This window comes from Stegostoma tigrinum, chromosome 33 (assembly GCF_030684315.1).
Source record: "Stegostoma tigrinum isolate sSteTig4 chromosome 33, sSteTig4.hap1, whole genome shotgun sequence".
In the NCBI taxonomy this organism is placed as follows: Eukaryota; Metazoa; Chordata; class Chondrichthyes; order Orectolobiformes; family Stegostomatidae; genus Stegostoma; species Stegostoma tigrinum.
In genome coordinates, this window is record NC_081386.1 from 13,614,516 (window position 1) to 13,640,022 (window position 25,507).

General features: G+C 41.1%; 1 long non-coding RNA gene across 1 annotated transcript; it reads left to right on the forward strand.

The window, feature by feature from the left end:
• The first annotated feature begins 1,793 nt into the window (after positions 1-1,793).
• Positions 1,794-22,884, forward strand: LOC125467386 (uncharacterized). Its single transcript, XR_007250624.2, has 3 exons — positions 1,794-2,024; positions 10,939-11,092; positions 21,700-22,884. It is a non-coding gene; the product is annotated as an uncharacterized LOC125467386 (long non-coding RNA).
• Positions 22,885-25,507: the final 2,623 nt, after the last annotated feature.

The following is a 25,507-nucleotide window of genomic DNA, read 5'->3' on the forward strand; positions in this document are numbered from 1 at the left end:
AGAGAAAATTAGGTCTCAGCTGGCTGTGGGTCACTGGAAGTCTAGCTAAACTATTCTTCCAACATCACAGCAAGAACTTTGGATTTTCGGTCATTTAATTTGCTTTTCTTTGTACCATTGATCTCTTCCTGGAGAGCTGGATAATTGAGTGGCTGATCAAGCTCTGTAGTTCTAAGGTGGCAGGGCTAGTACATGTAAAATCAATCAAAATTTTTTAACAGATTTGATGTTATTACCTATATACAGGAAGGATTGCATTCTGTGTGCACCTCAGTAGCATCCAGTTGTACTGAGACATGAAGATGAATGTTTGTTTGCCAGACAGCTGCCAAAATGTTGTGGTTTAAAAATATTGGCAGAAACTCAACTATTGATTGAAGGAGAAGATATGGGATGGTTGCTGGTAGGTATGGCTTATCATGTAAAGTAATACATCATGGGATCCCAAGTGTTAAGCTCATTGTAAATCAGGTGTACTTATTATCACAATTAGAATGTGACAGTTTGGTTCGGATGCTTAATTTGATGGTATACTGAAATGTAGTTAACTGGGGAACTCAAAATATTGTTTATTTTTACATAAGCCTTTGCATTTTTTTCTGGTAACCCTGAAAGGACTTTAATCAGCAGAAGATCATCTACAAAAGACAATAATGCATTTCTTGGTACAAGGCATTTTTCCTTTCAAGTAGAAATATTACATAATTCTCTAAAACATGAAATACCTGCTCAGGCAACCTCATGAAAGTAGCGCCAATATTTTTCCTTAAAAATAATGTATGCAAGCGCCACTTTAGGAAGGGCATAAATTTACTGATAATCTATCCCAGTTTACGTGCAAACATAGCAAATTCTGCCAAAATGTCTTGAATCACAACTCTAAATGAAACAATTTAAAGTAAATCAAGGTTTTTCATAGAAAGCAACGTTAAAGCCAAAGTTTGGTTCTTTCAATGTTCCCTGCCTAGAAAAAAGCAGTATGCAAGTTGACTTTATTAGTCATTCACGGAATGAAAGTGTCACTAGCTACACTAGCATTTATTGCCCATCCCTAATTGCCTGAAGGGCAGTTGAGCGTAAACTATATTGCTGTGGATCTGGAGTCACATGTAGGCCAGACCAGCTACCTTTCCTAAAGGGTATTAGTGAACCAAATGAATTTCTCCTGACCATCGACCAATGGATTCATAGTCATTGTTAAAATCTTAATTCCAGTTTTTTTAAAGTTGTTATTCAATTCTAATTTCACCATCTACCATTTGAAATGGGTCCCCAGAATATTATCTGGGTCTCTGGGTTAAGAGTCCAGCAATGATACCACTACGCCATTGCCTCCCCTGTTCACACATTGTGTGATGTGTACAGCACTGTGTATTCTTAGCTACGTAACTTGCAAAATGAATCACTGAATACTAGAGAAATATGAATTCACCTTGTGCTTACAAGTCACCCTTAGACAATCTCTGGCTCAGAAACGACTTGCTGCCACTTGGTATGTTTGGATATCGCTGATATATCCAATGTATAATCTCCAGACATTGCCCTATGTGGACTGGTGTTAGTAGGAGAGTCAGTTATTTGAGTTGCAAGGAAGTCCAAGCAACTATCTCTACCGTATTAACTTACACTCCTGTTTACAGTTCCTAATGAAGTGTATCGGCATAGTTGTATTGGATAAGGCTAAAAGTAACAGGAACTGATAGGCTTTACAATAGGTTGTTATGGGAATGGAATTGCACTGAGTCATGTAGATATGCTCGGAGCTAAAGTTGCAGGAAATCAGCAACTGGTGTCTGTACTAAATAAGGCATAAATTTAGCCAAAATAAACAGGATTGGTCATGCGTATGGATAATCCCAAATAAGGCACCTACTTTGGCGCACACTTGTGTATGAAGAGCCTGAAAAAATCCCTTTGTTGAGCAACCCGTCGAAGATTCACTTCATAAGAAGGTACCCTCTATCAAAAGGCATGGTAAAGACATCAAGTGGAGTTTCAGCCTGGCCAGCTGCCAACTCTGCGAGGTAATAACATTTGGGTTTAGCTACTGAAATCTGGGTAGTGAAAGACAGCACTAGAGATAGCTCTAGTAGTTGAGAATGTGTTATTTGTTTAAGTACTTAATAAATGAATTGTGTTTTAAGGAGCTCTAAGCCCCCGATTGAATTTTCTCCTCTTTTCTTTGGCTATTGAGTTAAGTGAATTTTGACCTCTTTAGAAAGATCTTGCAGTACACCACCTCTCTTGCTGCTGAATTTGGTGGATCTTTTTGAAGACATCGGTGGTGGTGCTTTGAGGTGCCTGCACAGTGCATGACCTTGGTCTCTGGTCTCTGGAGATTCTGGACTTCTTTGTCAGCAAAATTCAAGACTGAAGTTAGTGATAAAATTCAAAAGTACTGAAAATGCTCAGCAAGTTTAAGGGATTAAAGTATTAAGGGGTTGGACACTTTGGAGGCAGGAAGCATATTTCTGCTGATGGGTGAGTCCAGAACCACAGGACACAGTTTAAGAATAAGGGGTAGGCGATTTAGAACAGAATTGAGGTAAAACTTCTTCACCCAGAGAGTGGTGGATATATGGAATGCTCTGCCCCAGCAGGCAGTGGAGGCCAAGTCTCTGGATACTTCCGAGAAAGAGGTGGATAGAGCTCTTAAAGATAGTGGAATCAAGGATTATGGGGATAAGGCAGGAACAGGATACTGATTGTGGATGATCAGCCATGATCATAATGAATGGTGGTGTTGGCTCGAAGGGCCGAATGGCCTACTCCAGCACCTATTGTCTATTAAGCCTGACAACATTTATGGACAGAAGCAGAACTGAAGTGACTCTTAATAATGTTGGTGGCTTTGGCTCTGGTGGAGTTAATGGGACCAAGGTCCAGACTCACCAACAAAGTTGGAACATTCAAAGGTTGTTGGAAAGGTTTTATGTATCCAGTAGATATCCTATGGCAATTAACAGCATTGTTTGCGATCAACAGAGTATGCAGTGCCATTTACCGTTAAGGATTTAATTGCCTCTTCCATCATTTCACAATTACTTGACCCTTCCTTTGACACAGCTGGAATGGATGGCAGTTAGTGCAAAATTCCTCTTCATGGGATGCAGACAAGTCTATCACATTAGCCTCATCCACTTCATCAAAGGCAGTGTCCCTCATTAGGGTCATCATTCCACACTAAGCATCAGGAAAGCGACAGGAGATTCTTCTCAGCAGTGAAAGCACTTGGGCTACAATCTCGGCCGCATACCATTTAGTTACAATGATTCCAAAAATAGTCACCTCATTCCAAAAATCAGAGCTCTTGAGGATGTTGTAGCCATACCAAAATTCCCTGATTGATGACACATTCTCAGCGTTACTCTAATGATAAGTTAAGAGAAGGTATGGTGGAGGTGGTTGACTTTGAATACTTGTACTGCTCTAGACTGATGGCTGGATTAAGTCTTGAATGGTGACTGGAAAATCATTTTTACATCTTCAAGAACTTCATCTGCATGACTGGGCTGGAGTAAAATTACTAGGAGTAATATTTTTGAAGGTGAGATTTTCATTTGACACTATGCCCTCCAGACAGGGCTGGTATAGAGAGATACAGTTCTGAAAGATTGACTCCATCACTGAGGCTTTGTTAAATGCCAAAGGGTGTGCAGATGGAACAACCCCTCAGTGACTGTAGGGCCTCAGACTGGCACACTATTAAGGGTTAAACAATGTTTCCACCAATCAGAAAAGTGAGGGGATGTTTGGCAGCTTTAAATCCTGGTGTTGTTCTGTTTTGAAACCCCCATTATCTGGCAAACTTCTGCAAAAAAAGTCCCCATTGCATCAGTATGAAAATCTTGCTTTGTTGAGTACCCACATTTTCTTTCTTCAAAGGGGTAGAACCAGCTGCTTTACCAGATACTTGAATGTGTTGACAAAGCCATCTTTTGAAAAGGTTGAACCAGCCATGACTAGCTTTAAAAATCTCTGAATGAGAACTCTCACACTGCTGATTTTGTAGGGTTTCATACAGACTTTCTTAATTTACGATCAAGCTGAGAGGTGTTTGCTGCTGGTTTTGGACTTCAATCCACACTACAAAGATTGTGTTTTCAGTGACGCTGCTTTTAGACTAATTCACCTTGCCGGTGCAGTGCTTATTTTGAATTTGCTAATGTAACCGCAGTTTGTTCTCACAGCTGCAGGCTGTAGACTAACAAGATTGATTCCTTCTTGTGCTTCAAGATATTTTAAAATCTATTTTACGTTTTTTTAATTCCTTGCTGGGTACTACCACTTTCTGGGCATTTTTGGCTCATGTTCTAAAGCACTAAATCACAAGAGTGAAATTAGGGAATTACAATATGGATCCTCTGCCTCACCTGTTGTCTTACTATCTTTAAAATCGCTCCTTTGGTGTACCTTCTACAGCCAAGAGAATCACCCTCCTATACACTACACAGCACATTTGTCATACACACAACCAGTGCAGAATCCTCAAGGTCAACACAGATTATATTTTCCCACAGCACTGACATTAGAGTAAACGTGGCAATCTTATTTCGGAAGGAAGGGCCTGAAAAGGATATTAAAGTGAAATGATGTTTGATGAGACAGCTAAAAGCAGGACTCCAATGTTCCCTGTAGGCCCCGTGCCCATTCAGAGTTCAATGTGCAGACACATTGCCTTTTGGTTCCAGAAATCACTACCTCATGTCGATGTTGGAGGTGCACACGTCAACAAGCAAATTAGAGGGAAATAAAACAACTGCAGGTGCTGGAGTCCTGAAACAAAAACAGAAATAGCTGGCATAACTCAGCAGATCTGGCAGCATCTGTGGTAAGAAAGTTGAGTTAATGTTTCAAGCCCAATGACTCTCCTTCACAACAATCATCAGCAATTTCAGTTTTTGTTTCAAAATTACAGGGAACTTTGATGACCCCCTCGATATGAGCACATCTTCTACAAATTTACGTTTAGTCCATCACATTTTCATGTAGCCAATGGCAATAATGAGACCTGATGCATTCTAGTCGGAGATCAGTTATGAGAAGTGTTGGAAGGAAAGCTGGCTTTCTTGTGTTGGTTGATCCAATGATGTAATTTGCCTTTTTCTGCCATTGGATAATGGTATTAGATTATTTGTGCGGTTTGCACTCTCCTGGCCACTGAGTCTTGATAGATCCCCTTGTCTCCCTGTTCCAAAAAAGCTCCTCTTCATCTGTTTAATCCCCCTGTGTAGTCTTCCCACATCAGATCTTTAAGGTAGCTGTCATTGCAACAGACATTTTCACAGTCAGTAATTTGGTGCCAGCAAGAAATGAGTGAGTGATTATTTTTCGTTCAGATGCTGCATTCCTTTAAATCCCGTTGCAACATTAGTGGCTTGGAATGAGGTCTCCATCAATCATGGTACCAATACAGCATAGCCACATTATTAAAATAAATCTGGGTCTAGTTAATATAATCATGTTTTCATTAGCTAATGTGGGCATGAGTCACAATTTGCTCAATCTGAGTTGGCATTGCATCCAGTTGTGAAAGGAAGCTAAAATGTCTTTGTGAAGAAAGAGGCTAAAGTTCTGTTACAGTACATTCAAGCAATATTCTGTTCTTGCCTTTGGCTCTCTGAATTCCTTTTAACAATTGGATATTGCAAGATTGTTCTTCTAACTAGCTCTGCATTAGTAGGAGTATTGAACATTCTGCAAATGCAAAGCAGTTCCTCTTGTACAATTTCTTTTCCTGAATTTGACGGTACATACCAGAGAGTTCTTGTGCAATCAAAACTATTCCTGTCGTACTCAATCAGTTTCGAGGATTTACTCCAGACAACAGAAAAATATTTATCTCATCATTTAACAGAATCTCTAGTCACCAAGTTCATAACAATTTGTTCCAACTCCCTTTCCATCTCAGATTCTGCGGGAGATCAAATTATTTGATGCTATTTAACTACATCAATAATGTCAACACGATTGCCAACATCCTGAAAATAGAAAAGACCCCACCACTGAATCAGTTTAGATATAGAGCAATGTAGATGCTTGAACATTTTGCTCCTTGAGAAATATTAGCATATGTTTTATTGTGTGAAGTTTGTTAATAATACAGCAGAACATGAGATAAATGGAAATTCCCAAAACATTATACAGAGAAGTCTGAGCTAAGTGTTATGGACCAGGCCAATTCCCCCTCAAAAAATGTCAAGAAGGTGGCCTAGACCCTAATCTCTTCTTATTTTAAAGGCACGTGGCAGGAGCTGTGTTCAGGATGCAATTCAGTTGGTCAAAGTACCAGTCTTGAAGTAAAACACACTTTTTATTCATATACTTTAGGTAAAATACGACAAAAGGACTAACCAACTCTATTGGAAAACTTTACAGAATAATAGATTATTTAACTACTAAACATCAACTGTTCCAATTAGTAGTATCCCATAAATACACCCATGACAAAAGCAAATTCAGTAAAATATATTGTCTCACATGCAATTCTTCAATCAAGGAGGAAAAATATCCATCAAAAGGCATCCCTAAGAGAGAAACTAGCAGGGAGAGATGTACTGTAGCTTCTAAACCCACCTGCAGGACGCCAGCAACTGATACTGAAAAACCAAAACCAAAACTAAAGATGGGTAGAGTTTGCACATTCTCCCTGTGTCTGTGTGGCTTTCCTCCGGGTGCTCTGGTTTCCTCCCACAGTCCTAAAATGTGCAGATTAGGTGGATTGGCTATGCTAAATTGCCCGTAACATCCAGAAGTGCATAAATTAGTTGGATTAAACATGGGAAATGCTGGGTTACAGGGAAAGGGTAGGGGAGGGGGCCTAAGTGGAATGCTGCTTAGAGGGGCGGTGTGGACTTGGGCCGAATGGCCTGTTTCTACACTGTAGGGATTCTATGATTCTGGCTCTGGGGGAGCTGGGCCCCTGCACTTAGGCTGCTTCTATTGTTCTAATTTTTTTTTAAAAAGTCCCAAGGCCTCACGAGTTGTTTATTGGATTCAAATAGACAGCTTGGTTCCCCTAAAACCTCTCTTCAAAATAAACCAGGACAAAATGTACCTCTTAAAACCATGATATAAATCATGTATTAATGTGGAAATTGAAAGTGAGTAGAGCCCAATGTATAGATGATATTTTAACTTTTTCTCATTAAAAAAACTGGAAGATTTTGAAACATGCTAGGCAGAAACAGCAACAATTCCATTCAGAGCCTATATCTGACTGACACGGACTTTAAACATGTATATCAAAATCCTGTGATGCCCACAGGGCGCCAGTTGGCATTTTGAAGCCAGTACAGGGTGGAGTGTGTCCTGTGTCTTTTTGCATACTTTCAGATGACTATCCAGCTAAGCTAAGAAGCTAACAGTTGATTTCACATTGTGTCGTGTCATGTCGAGAAGCAGAAGTCTCTGAATATTCTGGAAATTCCCACTCATACTGTCGACCGATTTTCCTAACTTTGTTACTGTGACAGTCCAAGATCTAAGGACTGCATTGGGCTCTCAGTTTTTGCTTGTAACTGAGTAAACCTATTCTTACAAGATGATAAAATGTGAGGCTGGATGAACACAGCAGGCCAAGCAGCATCTCAGGAGCACAAAAGCTGACGTTTCGGGCCTAGACCCTTCATCAGAGAGGGGGATGGGGGGAGGGAACTGGAATAAATAGGGAGAGAGGGGGAGGCGGACCGAAGATGGAGAGCAAAGAAGATAGGTGGAGAGGGTGTAGGTGGGGAGGTAGGGAGGGGATAGGTCAGTCCAGGGAAGACGGACAGGTCAAGGAGGTGGGATGAGGTTAGTAGGTAGCTGGGGGTGCGGCTGGGGGTGGGAGGAAGGGATGGGTGAGAGGAAGAACCGGTTAGGGAGGCAGAGACAGGTTGGACTGGTTTTGGGATGCAGTGGGTGGGGGGGAAGAGCTGGGCTGGTTGTGTGGTGCAGTGGGGGGAGGGGATGAACTGGGCTGGTTTAGGGATGCAGTGGGGGAAGGGGAGATTTTGAAACTGGTGAAGTCCACATTGATACCATATGGCTGCAGGGTTCCCAGGCGGAATATGAGTTGCTGTTCCTGCAACCTTCGGGTGGCATCATTGTGGCAGTGCAGGAGGCCCATGATGGACATGTCATCAAGAGAATGGGAGGGGGAGTGGAAATGGTTTGCGACTGGGAGGTGCAGTTGTTTGTTGCGAACTGAGCGGAGGTGTTCTGCAAAGCGGTCCCCAAGCCTCCGCTTGGTTTCCCCAATGTAGAGAAAGCCGCACCGGGTACAGTGGATGCAGTATACCACATTGGCAGATGTGCAGGTGAACCTCTGCTTAATGTGGAATGTCATCTTGGGGCCTGGGATGGGGGTGAGGGAGGAGGTGTGGGGACAAGTGTAGCATTTCCTGCGGTTGCAGGGGAAGGTGCCGGGTGTGGTGGGGTTGGAGGGCAGTGTGGAGCGAACAAGGGAGTCACGGAGAGAGTGGTCTCTCCGGAAAGCAGACAGGGGTGGGGATGGAAAAGTGTCTTGGGTGGTGGGGTCGGATTGTAAATGGCGGAAGTGTCGGAGGATAATGCGTTGTATCCGGAGGTTGGTAGGGTGGTGTGTGAGAACGAGGGGGATCCTCTTGGGGCGGTTGTGGCGGGGGCGGGGTGTGAGGGATGTGTCGCGGGAAATGCGGGAGACGCGGTCAAGGGCGTTCTCAATCGCGGGAAATCCACTCCCCCTCCCATATTCTCTTGATGACATGTCCATCATGGGCCTCCTGCACTGCCACAATGATGCCACCCGAAGGTTGCAGGAACAGCAACTCATATTCCGCTTGGGAACCCTGCAGCCATATGGTATCAATGTGGACTTCACCAGTTTCAAAATCTCCCCTTCCCCCACTGCATCCCTAAACCAGCCCAGTTCATCCCCTCCCCCCACTGCACCACACAACCAGCCCAGCTCTTCCCCCCCACCCACTGCATCCCAAAACCAGTCCAACCTGTCTCTGCCTCCCTAACCGGTTCTTCCTCTCACCCATCCCTTCCTCCCACCCCCAGCCGCACCCCCAGCTACCTACTAACCTCATCCCACCTCCTTGACCTGTCCGTCTTCCCTGGACTGACCTATCCCCTCCCTACCTCCCCACCTACACCCTCTCCACCTATCTTCTTTGCTCTCCATCTTCGGTCCGCCTCCCCCTCTCTCCCTATTTATTCCAGTTCCCTCCCCCCATCCCCCTCTCTGATGAAGGGTCTAGGCCCGAAACGTCAGCTTTTGTGCTCCTGAGATGCTGCTTGGCCTGCTGTGTTCATCCAGCCTCACATTTTATCATCTTGGAATCTCCAGCATCTGCAGTTCCCATTATCTCTGATACTATTCTTACAAGATCCAGGTTTCCCTAAACACCTGAGAAAATTGGGTGGAGAATCTGCCTGCTAATTGTAAAGGACTGTTATTCAGACAACACTGGCTGCTGGTGAGGCAAAGCTATTGACCAGCTGAATTGCATGCATCATTCAGAAAACTTGGCAGTACCCAGCACTAATTAACACCATCCATGTTCTGTACCTGCTGGATAAAGTGGCATTCTCTGTTGTGGTAACGTCACCATTGTATGAAAATTAGGTGATTAACTGACTTACGTCTCTCAAATTTCCATGGTACTGAACAACATTTTACATAACATTTTGGATTGGGATAGAAATGTTTAAAAATGAAATTGACTGTGTCATTAGACTTTCCCCATTTTACATGCCTTATGAATATCCTTGTAAGTTTACAATGTCACTGAAATTAGTCAAGCATTTATTAGAGTCGAAAACGGAAAGTAAGGTTCCTGCTCTTTTAATATCTGACAAGTTGGCATAAAGAAATAGATTAACTTTTCAGTAAATTTTGTGGAGGGAAATTACACACAACAAGCTTTCTGGATTTATTTTAACACTACATTTCCAAGAGGTTGTTCTGCCAGGATCTGTTTTTGTTTTGCAATAATCTCCTGTAATAAAAACAGATCCGTCTTGGCAATGTAATGCTAACTTTGATGAAAATGCCTTCAGGATGTTAGAACGTTAATCAGTAAATGTCTAACTTCTGACAGCTGATGGCTGTGATGTTCTCTGAACTGTTCTAGCTCCATCTGGTGGCAAACTGTGAAATCTAAGTTAATTTATCCTGATATAATGGACAGTGAGGATTGTTATGTCTAATATGCAAATATATTCATTTCAAGTATCGATGATGAACTTTGAAATTCTAATCAGTGAAAATGGATGTTTGGTCTTCCTGTATCTACTTGGATTAACTCCTACATTCCAAACAAATCTAATCTGTCTTTTACAACCTTGTTAAGCCATAATAGATTCAATTAATCATGGGCAATTATTCTCTATCAATCAATCTGATACCAACATGGATATGAAAGGAGGAGAATGTCACAAGTGGAAAAGCTTTAACGTGGTTTCTTGAATCAAATGCCACCAGCAGGGTAATGGCAATATAACAAACAAAACAAAGACTAGGTTCGAGCAACACCTACTGTGATCGGTTAAGGATTTAGTATGGATGAAAGCAGAAAGTGAAGTTTGTGCCCTTTTAATAGAAGATAGGTTAACATAAAGATACATCAACTTTTCTCTAAATTATGAAATTTAGTAAAATTTCCGTAACTGGCCTGGAGCCTATACAATAAAAACATGCTCACTTTTCCCTTCAAAGAAAGAGAACCTTTTCTCAGATGGCATGTGCAAAGATGCATACAAATACATTGAGCTGATTTTTGTCAAAATTCACCTAAATTTCATTTTTGTGAGGAGTTTCATGGAGGTGTGGTTCTCTCTGTGAGCACTGGTGAGTGATCTGACACAGTTTTATACAGCTCACCTCATTATGTGTGCACTTTGAGTCTATCATGCCACCCTCACACTATCTCACAATCACTAATGGTGGAGTACTCACTTTTTTGCCAGGATTTCCACTGACAGGATTTCAGACGATGGCCTCACGTTTGAAGCTGAACTGTGCACCAAGCCAATCACGGCCAGTCAGGAGCAGCCCTTCATAGTACATGATGTGAGAGAAAAACGAAAGGGGCAAGATTAAGAGGGCATACAAGCGGCACAGGTACAGATTCATAGATATGTGGCTATTTTTCATCCACATCTTTCTGCTATACACATTGTCCATTCTTAGAGTCAAACCAAGTTGTAATCCTGTTGAAGGGAGTGCTACTCCTTCCCTAATGCCTTTTGAAGCATAACATATTATCATTGTTCAGGACTGACCATGACTCACTTCCCATTGACCTACTTGGAATGATAGCCCTGATTGATGAGTGATCAGACCCTGAACTGATCCGTACACAGTTCCCGACTGATTTAGCACTAATCCCGTCTGGCTGTACTTCACCCAGAGGGCTGACCATTGTCCACTCCCTGGACTGGATGACATGAAACACCACCCTCCCTCCCCCCAACTCCTCGACAACTCTACCCACCTGTAGTTCCTGACCAACTGTGTGCTATTCCCTGGACTGATATTGGACAATGCTCTCGACTGCGTGTGCCAATAATTCCTTGACTGACAATCCCCCTTGACTTGACTGAAGACTACTCCCATTAAGCTTTGAGACAGAGCCAATTGGTTGAAGCACGTTTAGTGTGCATGTTATGTTAGTGCTGTACACATGGTAGATGTGACATTGATCTAGATAGGTTCTGGTAAACACCATCTGCCCCCTTGACTCAACAGGGGACCAAAACCATTCACAATATTCCAGATATAGTCTATGCTGGGCTTTGTATAATTTTAGACAGCCTTTTCTATTGTTATACTCCATTCCCTCTGAAATAAAGAATAACACTAATTTGTCTCAAAGGCAGAATTTGCTAGAAAAGCTTAGCAGTTCTGGCAGCATTTGTGAAGAAAAGTCAGAGTTAACGTTTTTGGTCCGGTGACTCTTCCTCAATTCTGAGCTTTTCCAGCAGCTTCTGTTTTTGTTCCTGATTTGCAGCAACTGCAGTTCTTTCTGTTTTTAACATTAATTTGCCTTCCCTGTTACTAGCTGATCTAAGAGTCATACAGCATCGGTCCAGTAGCGTTTTATGTTTTTTGCACATGGGCTCCCAAACCCTTGTGAGATGCAGCTTCCTGCAGTCTGCCTCCATTTAAATAATACTCACCTCCTTTCTTCTGCCTGCTAGATGTGTAACCTCACATTTTGCCACATTCTGTACCATCTGCCAAATTTTTCTTCTTCATTGGGATGACTGCGTTTGAGAATAGACTGCAGTGATTTAGTCTTATATTTATAACTTCAACTCTGAACTCAGGTGGATAATGAGGAATGACTTCACAACCCATATGCTACTATTACCTTGTAGTACCAGTTAGCCGCCACTAATTCACATTTACCATTAGCTATGAGTGCCCACTTGGTGCCATCGTAACATTGCTTCTTGTTCAAACACCACTGCCAGCATGATATAAGTGCTGCCCTGTTTGGCAACTTCACTTTTACATGAGTGACCTTAGTCTTACTGGATGATAGCCCTGCTCTCTCAGTACCGAGAGAAAACTGCTGGTGGTTTAACCTGAAGACCAGCACCCCTCAGGTGAGGGGAAAGTTTGAGAAGGGAAGTGCCTAATGGCAATCTCAGCTGCAAGAGCAGTGTGCCTTGCTTACATGTACCATATATTTGTTGAAGAGTCACCTGACTTGAAAGTTTAACTCTGCTTTCTTCCCATAGATTCTGCCACACCTGCTGAGTTTTGCCAGCAATTTCTGTTTTTGTTCCAGATGTACAGAGCTCCTTCTTTTGAGACAGAAGTTTTAATGTTTTCTTGACAGTGCTAATGATTAACATTTACTGCAATATCACAGACTTGCATATAGTCTAGGCTCTATGCTCGCTGGTGCTACAGTAGATTATATACACACTGTACTGACTCCATTTACTGAGAGCCTAACTGAAAAACAAGGTAAGTACCTCTTTATAACCCATCACAAAACATAACGTGATGTGGCTGTCTTAGAGATACACTGCCAGCCTGGTCGAGAATCTAGGCAATTACCACAACAGCTTTTAAAGTATAGTTTTTATTTGGTTTCTTACATTTTAAATTATTTTTAGATTCACAAGCTAAAAATGATTGAAGACAATTTAGCCATTTCATTCAGAATCGATCCATGTTTTGCCCTGCCCATTGGAATGTCCACATAACTTTTAACTAATTTCCACTATCACTACCTTATCCAGATGTTCTTTTCACCTATTGATCACTCTTTGGTCTCTGAAATCAGTCCAAAACCTGTCTTTTCTTTTAGTCATTTCTCTCTCAATGTATCAATGCTATTTACTGCAGTCTTTTCCATGTGACAGTGATTTTCATAGAATTTACATTACATTTTAATGAATCCAATCTTAATTTGTTAAGGTTAAGATAATCTTAATTTCAGTTTAAGATTAAACAAACTTTAATCTCAGTTAAAGAGACTACTCCCAAATTTCTTATTGGATTTATTAGGGGCTACTTTATTATTAATGACTCCTTAAGTCTGAAATCCCTTCCAAATGGAACTATCTGCTTCTCATCCAATCAAACACCTTTCAGATTCATAGAATCATTGAATCCTTACAGTGCAGAAAGAGGCCATTCAGCTCATCAAGTCTGGACTGACTCTCTGAAGAGCATCCCAACCAGATCCACCTTTCCCCCCACCACCCTGTTCCCGTACCCTGCATTTCCCGTGGCTAACTAAACTAACCTGTAAAATCCTGGAACCTGTGGGGCAATTCAGGAAGAACAATCCACCTAACTGGCACATCTTTGGACGGAGGGAGGAAGCCCACACAGACATGAAGAGAATGTGTAAGTTCCCTCACAGTTTTTCCTCAAAGAGAAAGGAGACCCAGATCCAGCAGTTGTACTCAAGAAGGCAATCCATTAGGGCCATTTGTCTTTTACTTTGGGATCCATCTCTTAGGCCCTTGTTCAAACTGTTGGTTCTGAGAGTGCTGTCACCGACTTTGTCCTGGAACTTTTGATCTCTAATTACTGCGTTCCCTTTCGATAATGTGAAGAGTTTGCACTGCTGTTTGCTGCTGTGGGAAGAGCTCAATTAAGGCCAAGTTCTACTTTCTAGGACAGGGAGCAGGAGATAGAGTCATCCAACCCAACTCTTCCGTGCTGTGGGGGCAGGTCTTGGTCACTGGTTGTTAAACAAGCCAGGAAAACTTCAGAAGCAAATGCAAAGGGAAAAGACCAAAAAGAAAAGGAAAATTAAGTACTCACATGCCTAAAATAACCAGACTCCAAAACTGGCTACCTTTATGTTTTCAATCAACTGACATTTGTCTTTGGGAATATAAATAGTAAGGAGTCACTGTACACACAGAGCTTTTTATAGCTACAAAAGCACAACGGTAATAGTTACCGCTTATTATTACTTTAATTATGGTTGCAGGTAATGAACTTTGAACAGTTTCTTACAAAAACGCCTTGTTCATAACACATTGACAGAAATTCTGTTCATGTCGAAACGCTTAAATCTAACTATTGCACAACAATTGTTGGGCAAGATTGGGCAAAATTATGCCTTAGATACCCCATCCCAACAATTTTACCAAATCTCAGATATTTTCCTAGTGCGTAATGTATGAACTGGCTGATACATTCCAGTCTACATAATATATAGTAGATAGCATGCCTCTGGCATTGACCTTAGTTAAAGAGTAAAGGCCAATTATTTACTGTAGGTGTCAGAGGAAAAGGCAACCTTTGAAGCCTTGGAAGATTCCTCCAAAAACTGGTACTGACCTATAAATCAAATGTAAGAGTAAAGTCTGGAGTAGGTGTGAGTGAGTCATACTGTCATAGAATTGTACAGCACAGAAATGGACCCTTCAGTCCAACTCATTCATGCCAACAGAAATCTGAAATGAATCTAGTCCTATTTGCCAGCATTTGGCCCATATCCCTCCATACCCTTCCTATTCATATACCCATTCAGCTGCCTTTCAAATGTTGCACTTGTACCAGCTTCCACCACCTTCTCAGGTAGCTCATTCTATACATTGTACCACCCTCTGTGTGGAAAAGGTTGCCCCTCAGGTCCTTTTTAAATCTTTCCCTCCTCAGCTTAAACCTACGTCCTCTAGTTTTGGACCTTCCTACCCTGGGAAAAAGACCTTGGCTATCTGCACCATCCATGCCCTTCATGATTTTCTTAACCTCTATACAGTCACCCCTCAACCTCCAAAGGTCGAGGCAAAATACCTTCAGCCTATTCATCATCTCCCTATAGCTCAATCCACCAATCGCAGCAACATCCTTGCAAATCTCTCCTAAACCCTCTAAGTTTAACAACATCTTTTCTATAGTAGTTGCCATTTGAAATACTAAAGGAAACGCTAATTAAAAATCTGCCTATCTCCTTTTTAAATTTACTCTACGTCCCAACACCTATCGCTTTTTGGGGTAGTGAATTCCATAGATTCACCACACTCGGAGAAGCAATTTTTCCTCATCTCGGTCTTAAATCTGCCAAACCTCATCCTAAATCTATGACCTCTTCTTTTAGATTGCTCCACAGGAGGAAACTTCTTTCCTATATATATACTTTGTCAGTCCGCTTTAGCATTTTCTGTACTTCAAATTGATCTCCCTTCATTCTGCTAAACTTCAGAGACTACAGGCCTAAACTGCTCACTCTCTCTTTTGAAGACAACACCTTTATCTCTGGAATTTATGAAAATCTGACCCAAAATATCATAAGAATTTTTTTGAAGATGTCCGCATGTGAAGAGTAAACTGTCTAATCTTGGAACTCACAATTTATTGTCAATATGGTGAGCTGTAGATTTCTGTACAGTATTGGAATGGATGCCTGTATTTAGTGCACTTTATCTGTTAAATCCACACAGAAATTGCCTTTCATGCTAAAGGAAGAAATAATGGTGTCTTACTAGTCTGCATTGCCTGTGTGGTCACTACTCAAACAAGAAAGAACCCATTCATCTTTTTAATATTAGTTGTAAAAATACAGAAGCTGAAATTAAAAGCTGTTTACAGAGCAAGGTGCTTGAAAGCAGTGGGTCAGAACCTGAAACCTTTGGGAATATGTTCAGATGGAATTGACTGTCCTAAGTTCGTAACATTGTCTGAATTCACCATTGGATTATTCTGTCCAACCCATCCTATCTATCACTCAGTGACAGCAGTTAGTATAACTAGCAAAGATTTTATAAAAACTTCTAGACGATGAAAAGAACCCCTTTGAAAATCACAACATTAACTAATACGTGCAATAAGCCAAAACTAATAAACCCAATCTGTCAAACATTTAACAATCCCTCAACAAATCATTTCAATTTCTTCAAAACATTTGTAGAGAACACTTTATTTCACTAGCAGGAAATTCCTCGCAGTTTTCCAGACATGCATTCCTTGCCTTTGGCTTCGCATCAAACATGGTGCACATTTATTTAAGATGCAATCAAAATGCACAAACACAGTGAAACCATTTTTTTTTGCCAACAGATATCTGTTTTGAAGTTAAATTTCTGTGCAGGTCTGGATTATAGCAAATAGCTTTTCAAAAACAAATTACCTTAATATGCTGGGAGAAAGTGGCATTTCTTTCTTTCAGCAAATTCCTTATGGCCTGGTGACCTTGAGACTGGCATTTTACAGATCGAGCCAGTGATGCTATTACTAAAATAAACAACATTAGGAATGTTCACTTTCTAACGGGCTAAACACATTCCAAAGTAAATAGACTGAATAGGCTTCAATATTTAAAAAGTCTTGATCAAATGTAGCAACGGAATGTGACCCACTTAGCAGCAGAAAGCTTTTTCCAATGTGGGCTAAGATGCAATAGCACCAAGGAGGATGGCCACTGAGGTCTGTAACATTTGGCTGCAACTCTGTGATATTGGGGTTTTGAGCCATTTTTCTATGCATGATTAGTCAAAGAAAGACTGGCACAAGTAAATTGTTAAACCCACATTTGCCCTTTTGTGTTGCTTTTATTTGACAAAAACTGTAGATCACACTTCTAGTGGAGCCTGACTGTGTACAGAACTATTTAAAGTCCAACTCTGTGTCATCTTTCACTAGATGCTGCATGCATGCTGCACTGTCACACTATCATGTTGGGAGCTATATGGACATAATGGTTAAGTGATTGACCCTAAAAAGCCCCAATTCGCTTTGATTGTACTACTGACAGCACGCACAGATTAACACTTTATTCTTTTTCTTCTAAGTGTTTCATTAAATTATCAAATAACATTCATCATGTCATGTTACTTAAGTTTACCAAAATACCTTCAGACTATCCAAATTCTTGTTGCCTCACAATATAAAATATTTCATCATCCTGTGGTTATATACCATTTAAAAACCAAAAAAAATTGCAGATGCTGTAAATCAGAAACAAACACGGAAATTGCTGGAAAAGCCCGGCAGGTCTGGCAGTATCTGTGTTCTGACGAACAGTCACTCAACCCGAAGCATTAACCCTAATTTCTATCCACGGACACTGCCACACCTGCTGAATGTCACCAGCAATTGTTTGTTCATACATACCATTGTAGGCTTTTTACATTTGTTTTGTGGAAGGTAGTTTGAAGATTTATTACAGTAATATTTTCCTCAATTTTTTTCTGATAACTGCTAAGTCACGTCCAATCTGTGCTTTGTAAATTCACCAAAATTGAGTTATACAAATGAATTCCCACCTTTAACAATATATTGCATCTGAACAGAATTAAATAGGAGCCATTTTTACAAAGCTCAATGATAACTTTTCTCACATTTTCTCACTTACTTACACCAAATACAACTTTTTATAATTATGTGCAATGTTTTTCTTGCATAAGTATGGATTTTCTCTTCTGGTTTTAGCTACTTCCCTATGGGATCATCGAACATTGGTCCAACCATAATTGGCAGTTTGACTTCATTAAATTAATATGAGTGAGCTCCATGAGCTGGAAAGGAGATTAAAGTGAGATATCCCCTCAGAGGTTCTGTAGTATCTACATTTTGTTACATGCAGAATGAAGAAATAGAAATAAATAAAACAATTGTAGTTTTATTGCACTTCCTAAGGGTTGATGGTGCAGTAGATGGTTGTCCTGCCTTTGAGCAAGAAGATCGAGGTTTGTGTCTTCCTTCAGATCTTGATGGTCAAGGAAGGTTTACTCATAACAAGGCTAAACAGGTCAATTATCAGCCTGCACATCCTGGCAATAGCTGGCAATAAGAGTGGGAAAGATTCTTGGCCAGCCATACAATAGAAAGTAAGTTCCAGTTGTAAGTCTGTAATTACTTTTCTTGGATGCAGACTGCAGCATGAATATTGCCACAACTCTAATATCCTGAGTGAACTCTAGCTCACCACTACCATCAAATTTCTCAGAACATTATAATGCATCTCTCAGCTAACAAATTAAATTTCAAATCCAGTTACTGTAATTTATTTAAACTCGGATATAAGAAATATATAAGCATATCTCTGCATTTATCTTGAAGGAAAAACTCTTGGCCTTGATTACTTATCAAATAGGAAGATGCTGTTTTCAGATACATGAAGCTGAAGAACAGAAGACGAATTTCCTACTTTAGGACAATAGTTATGGGTTAAAGTAGTGTTAAGCACCCATTTCTTGCCCACTCCTGTACTGTGCCCGACAATATAGTGGATGAGTAAGGCATGAACAAACTTGTCTGCCAGCCCTAAGGCCTGTTAAGGTCATATCTGCCTAATTACTTGGCATTTATGGGCTTCAATCTGCCTTGACGGCCATAAATGCTGGGGTAAACAAAGAAAAAGTATAAAATGCTGGGTTGGCTACACAGGTGAATATTGGTGGAGATTAGTAGTTAATAAAAACAAGAGAGTCATGGTGACTTTGATGGTGGAAAAGGCACATATTTACATGTGATAACACTTCCAGACATAAAAGAAAATAAAATGCTGGGGATTGACTGGCAGGCAGGCCAGAGTGTAATGGCCTTTCCTTGAAAAGGTGGGATTTGGGGTTCAGTATTGATGGTGTGAAATCCATACTGTTATATTGAACATTAACAGGCTGTATTGAACATTACTGTCCACAAGGCAGAGTAAAAGAGGAAATCCTGCTGAAAACTTAGCGTCTCAGGCCCCAGTTCCATGTCATCCAGCATTTCTATGACACAGCTCATTTTAAATATGTTCAGCATCCATTCCCAGAGTAAAGGTCCAGTTAGCCCTTTATTACACAGGCCCCCAAAGCTCTTTTATGGTATTCCATTTACTCATGAACATTGAAATCTTTACCCCTAGTTGCTCCCTTCCCCCAGCCCAATTTACCTCTTTGGCTCAAGGCATTAATCTCAGAGTGTTCTTTGGTCTCTTGAAGGTCGTATACAAACCATAGACACAATGTTATTGTCTGCAAGGGTGAGAACAGGGTGAGGTGAGATGACAGACTTGCTGCAGGCAAAATCATTTCTGGAACTCTCTCAGCAAGTAGAATTGCATCATTATCATCAGAGTTTATATTATTCACTGTGCTCTGATTATTTAGTTTATTACCCCATATGTTTCTAAGTCTTCTGCTCAAAAGATCATCTTCATTTTGCAGGGGATCTCCATCCTTAACAAGAACTTGCCTGTGTATGTTAGTCCCCTGAAAAGTTAAACAAATATTATTGTCTTCCTTTCCAAGACATTTTTTCCACTGCTAAAGCTATCACTTATTGACTTTAGCGAAATAGTTTCCTTAGCCACTAATGCCCAATGGCCTTTTAGCTCTGAATAGTTTTGGATCAATTGTTTAAAAACATAGAACATAGAACAGTACAGCACAGAACAGGCCCTTCAGCCCACAATGTTGTGCCGACCATTGATCCTCATGTGTGCACCCTCAAATTTCTGTGACCATATGCATGTCCAGCAGTCTCTTAAATGACCCCAATGACCTTGCTTCCACAACTGCTGCTGGCAACGCATTCCATGCTCTCACAACTCTCTGTGTAAAGAACCCGCCTCTGACATCCCCTCTATACTTTCCACCAACCAGCTTAAAACTATGACCCCTTGTGCTAGCCATTTCTGCCCTGGGAAATAGTCTCTGGCTATCAACTCTATCTATGCCTCTCATTATCTTGTATACCTCAATTAGGTCCCCTCTCCTCCTCCTTTTCTCCAATGAAAAGAGACCAAGCTCAGTCAACCTCTCTTCATAAGATAAGCCCTCCAGTCCAGGCAGCATCCTGGTAAACCTCCTCTGAACCCTCTCCAAAGCATCCACATCTTTCCTATAATAGGGCGACCAGAACTGGACGCAGTATTCCAAGTGCGGTCTAACCAAAGCTTTACAGAGCTGCAACAAGATCTCACGACTCCTAATCTCAATCCCCCTGTTAATGAAAGCCAAAATACCATATGCTTTCTTAACAACCCTGTCCACTTGGGTGGCCATTTAAGGGATCTATGTATCTGCACACCAAGATCCCTCTGTTCCTCCATACTGCCAAGAATCCTATCCTTAATCCTGTACTCAGCTTTCAAATTCGACCTTCCAAAATGCATCACCTCGCATTTATCCAGGTTGAAAAACGTTGGCTGTCTTTATCTTAGGTTTTTGGAAATGTGCTGGAGCCTTTTGTTTTCATGTTGTATGACTGCTTAGAGCTGGACTCATGTCTCTGGGGTAAATAGTTACACGTATGATCATTCCCAAGGATGCCTGACTTTACACCGTTCCAAGGCAGTCAATCAGCTCCAAAAACCTCTTGACGGTCAAAATGGGCTTAATCCAAATTTCACTTCAGGCCCTATTTTTCCCCCACATAGTTTCTTTTATTAGAGATAGTGGGAACTACAGATGCTGGAGAATCCAAGATAACAAAATGTGGAGCTGGATGAACACAGCAGGCCCAGCAGCATCTTAGGAGCACAAAAGCTGATGTTTCAGGCCTATACCTTTCATCAGAGAGGGGGATGGGGAGGGAATTCCAAAATAAATAGGGAGAGAGGGGGAGGCAGACCAAAGATGGATAGAGGAGAAGATAGGTAGAGAGGAGTGTATAGGTGGGGAGGTAGGGAGGGGATAGGTCACTCCGGGGAGGATGGACAGGCCAAGAGGGTGGGATGAGGTTAGTAGGTGGGAAATGGAGGTGCGGCTTGAGGTGGGAGGGAGGGATAGGTGAGAGGAAGAACAGGTTAGGCGGGGACGAGCTGGGCTGGTTTTCACAAGCTTCAAAATCTCCCCTCCCCCGACTGCATCCCAGCTCGTCCCTGCCTCCCTAACCTGTTCTTCCTCCCACCTACCCCCTCCTCCCACCTCAAGCTGCACCTCCACTCCCTACCTACTAACTTCATCCCACCCCCTTGACCTGCCTGACCTCCCTGCACTAACCTATCCCCCCCCTACCTCCCCACATACACTCTCCTCTCCACCTATCTTCTTCTCTATCCATCTTTGGTCTGCCTCCCCCTCTCTCCCTATTTATTTCGGAATTCCCTCCCCACGCCCCTTTTCTGATGAAGGGTGTAGGCCCAAAACGTCAGCTTTTGTGCTCCTAAGATGTTGCGTGGCCTGCTGTGTTCATCCAGCTCCACACTTTGTTATCTTAGTTTCTTTTATTAGCTGCTCAAATGTCCTCTTGAAAGGCATTTTAAAGTTTTAAGATTTTTTTCTCCAAACATGTCAAGTTTGTGCTTTTTTTTTCAGTGCATGATGATGAAGGTGGGTTGAATAGAATTGGCTTCTGCTTCTGCAAACAGGCGGTGGTCCAGGATACCTGAAGCTCCAATGTTTAAGTCTCTGTTGTGGAGCTGTGTGAGCTCTTTCCTGAATAACTGATGATCTCTTTCTGACTTTACACAATGATGCTAAACTGATCCACTTAAATACATTTGTTTATGGTTAAAGCTTTGTTCGAGCTTTCTGTGAACTTGCATAATGGCATAATCACTTCAGAATTGTCACTGCTTAAATCTTTTGTGGAACCTTTTTTTGGAAGCATCCCCTTAATTTATTTTTTTATCTAATGCTTATTTCAAATTCATGGCAAAATACAAAGGTGGAAGAAAATTTCATAGTGCAAAGTTTAATTTGTCTCACCACATTTCCAAGTCAATTTTTTCTTGAAAGTAGTAACATATTCTGCTGAAATTACTTTGGTATTAAGTTAAGTTGCATGTTCCTGTATTTGATGCTTAATATTTTCACTGCAACTGAAAATTGTGAACCAATAAATTTTCACCAGCAGTAATTTTCCACTAAAATACAGATGCAGTGGAGGAGTCGGGGGCTGGGTTGGCCAATTAAAAGTCCAGGCAGATTCTGTAAATGATCATCCTTCTTGTCTACTGTCCACCTTGGGAAATGTTCTTGATACTCTGGTAACAGTTGCACTGATGAATTTGGGGGAGCTTTATCCTGTTCCCCATGTGTGACTTGTTTTGAACTCCTGCACTCAAGCCTAAGGTTGTTCAAAGAGCCTGACATTCCAAATATTATTCTAAAGATAAATGTAATAATGTTCTTCTGAATATTGTAAGTTTTGATGTTGTTGTGTCTCTATGACAAGAGACAGAATATAATCAGGAAAATAAAAATAAGGGAAGTTGAGAATTCCACAAAAATAGCCAAAGTGATGACATTGGTGTGTTCACTGGTCTCTTATGTTGGGACATGAAGGTAAGGGGTAAATTTCCTGCAGCATCATAAAGTCTTCAAGGGGCTGAAGTTTATTGAAAGCACGTGAGATCATGTGACTTTGTCATATGTTGTAGTCCCCACCTGGTTCTATAATAGGGAAGGAAATTTGCCTACATGTGTTTCCAGTCTCTCAGCAATGTGGTTGACTATTAACTAACTGCTGGGCAATTCAGGATAGGCAATAAATGATAGCCAAGCCTCTGATGTCCAAACTACATGAATAAATAGAAAACAAAGTTTAATCATGAACTGGCTTGTGGATTTAGTCATGTGTTTGGAGCAATTTAAGGTAGAGTTTGATTGTAATACTATACTTTCACAAGTTTAGATAATTTAAGAACACAGATTCTTAAAAAAGAAGCTGTTAGATAGATATTAGTTTATTTCACATCTGAAAACCTGGTATAAATTTCATACCATATCCAACTTCTGAGGACACTTTAGTTTCACAACATACCGCAAATCCCTTAAGGTGATGCACTTAATGGAGGAATGCTTTACGTTTCAACAATGTCTCCTTCATAGCAGTTCACAATACTTCATGTTGATATCAACTCTGTAATAAAATGGAAACATTCACCGCTTTCTCCGCAAGGATACTGCCAAAAGGTGATTTTAAGTGAAATGAAATCTTTTATAGGGTCTGTTTGGTTCCTTCATGCAAAGGTTGTGCAGTCAGCTTAGCTTTTTATCATGAATAACACCAACAGCTCTTTGCAGTGCTCACCAAGCCAAGTGGAGTAAAGATCAGACATAGCTTGCAAGCTGCCCCAACACATGAAACCAACAATCAACATCCTGAGTGAACAGGCTCCTCATTGTAGGCTTAGAATAATAATTGTTCATATATTTAAATCTACCTCTCTCACTTTTTTCCAACCTCCTGCAGTTCAGTGATATAATCCTTTGCAACATAACATCCTGTTCCAATGAAAGATTTAAAGCACACATAACATAGTAATCATCATACAGAGCTGCATTGCCATTAAGGAGGTTATTTTGCTTACCAAATGCACAACCTAACAGCACAAATTCATATTTTTGAAGCAGGTTTTTGAATCAACAAATCCCTGTCCATTTGATACTACATTGCTTTATAAGCATGTTTTATGAATTACTCCCAGACCGTAGCAGATTGAATTCTCCTCAAAAAGAGCACATACACATTGATTAACTCAAACTTCAAGTACTGGCAACATAATTAAGGTAAAGATTGAAAACCTTTTTGTAAACTGTGTGAAAATCACACATCTGAGATCTATTTTAGAGACTTGGCTATCTTTGGCTAGGACATGTTTATTTTCAGAATAATTAAGGCTCAGGCTCGAGACTGGTGATTTTCAAGCTTAATGCTTGCATGAACCAGGTAATGGCTGCCATGATGTGGAGGTACAGGTGATGGGCTTGGGCAGATAAAGTCAGAAGTCGCACGACACTAGGTTATTGTCTAACAGGTTTACTTGAAATCGCAAGATTTCGGAGCACTGCTCCTTGCTTGCGTTATTGGTCGGGAAACTGAGCACAAGAGTCAGGATGTCAAGGTGCAGCTCTATAAGACTTTGGTTAGGCCACACTTAGAGCACTGTGTTCGACTCAAGTCGCCACGTTCCAGGAAGGATGTGGAGGCTTTGGAGAGGGTGCAAGAAGTTTATCAGGATGCTGCCTGGATTAGGGGGTATGAGCAATAAGGAGAGGCTACAAAAACCCAAGCTGTTTTCTCTGGAGCAGTGGAGGCTGAGAGGAGACTTGATTGAAATCTATAAAATTAGGTGATGCAATAGATAGGGTTGTCAGTCAAAATCTTTTTCCCACAGTTGAAATGTCCAAAACTTGGGGTCATGCAGTGAAGGTAAGAGAGAGAAAGTTTAAAGGAAATGTGAGGAGCAAGTGTATTTTCTAAACACAGAGACTGGTAGGAGTGTGGAATGCACTGCCGGGGTGGTGGTGGAGGCAGCTATGATAGTGGTATTTAAGAGACTTTTAGATAAGCACAGGAATATGAAAGGAATGGAGGGATATGGGCCAAGGGCACACAGAAGGGATTAATGAAATTTGGCATCATGTTCGATATGACATTGTGGACCAATGGTCCTGTTCCTTCTGTATTGTTCTACATTCTGTGATCTAACTCTTCTTCAGAGAGCCATAGAGGTATTAAATATTTTAAAGGAAGAAGTAGATAGATTATTAACTGATAAGGTAGTCAAAGAGTACCAAAGAAGGAGATTATAAAGTTGTGCCACAATTAGATCAGCTATGAACAAATGGTAGAATGGGGTCAAGGGGCTGAATGGCCTAATTATTATGCCTGTATGTGTAGGTAAGCAATCCCAAAGTGGTGAAGTCAGGATTTTAAGGTTGCAGCAATGTAAAATAAAATACCTGCGTGGGCAATTCGTTTGCCCACTGCTATTCTAGAGGCCGTATTGATTCAAACGCTTCTTGATAGCTCATGAGGAAAACTGAGATACTGTTTGATGGATGGCAGGTGCAGATGCTGCTGCATGAAATTACAGTGAAAAAATGCAGCATTTGATTTTTTAAGAATTCATTCATTGGACGACGACATCACTAGCTAGCCCAGCATTTATTACCCATCCCTAGTTGCTGTGAGGGCAGTTAAGAGGCAACTACATTGCTGTGGGTCTGGAGTCACATGTAGACCAGACCAAGTAAGGATAGCAGTTTCTTTCCCTGAGGGGCAACAGAGAACTAGATGGGCTTTTCCTGACTATTGACCCTGGTTTCATGGTCATCACTAGACTCTTAATTCCAGATTTTTAATTTAATCCAAATTCCACAACCTGGCAGGGTG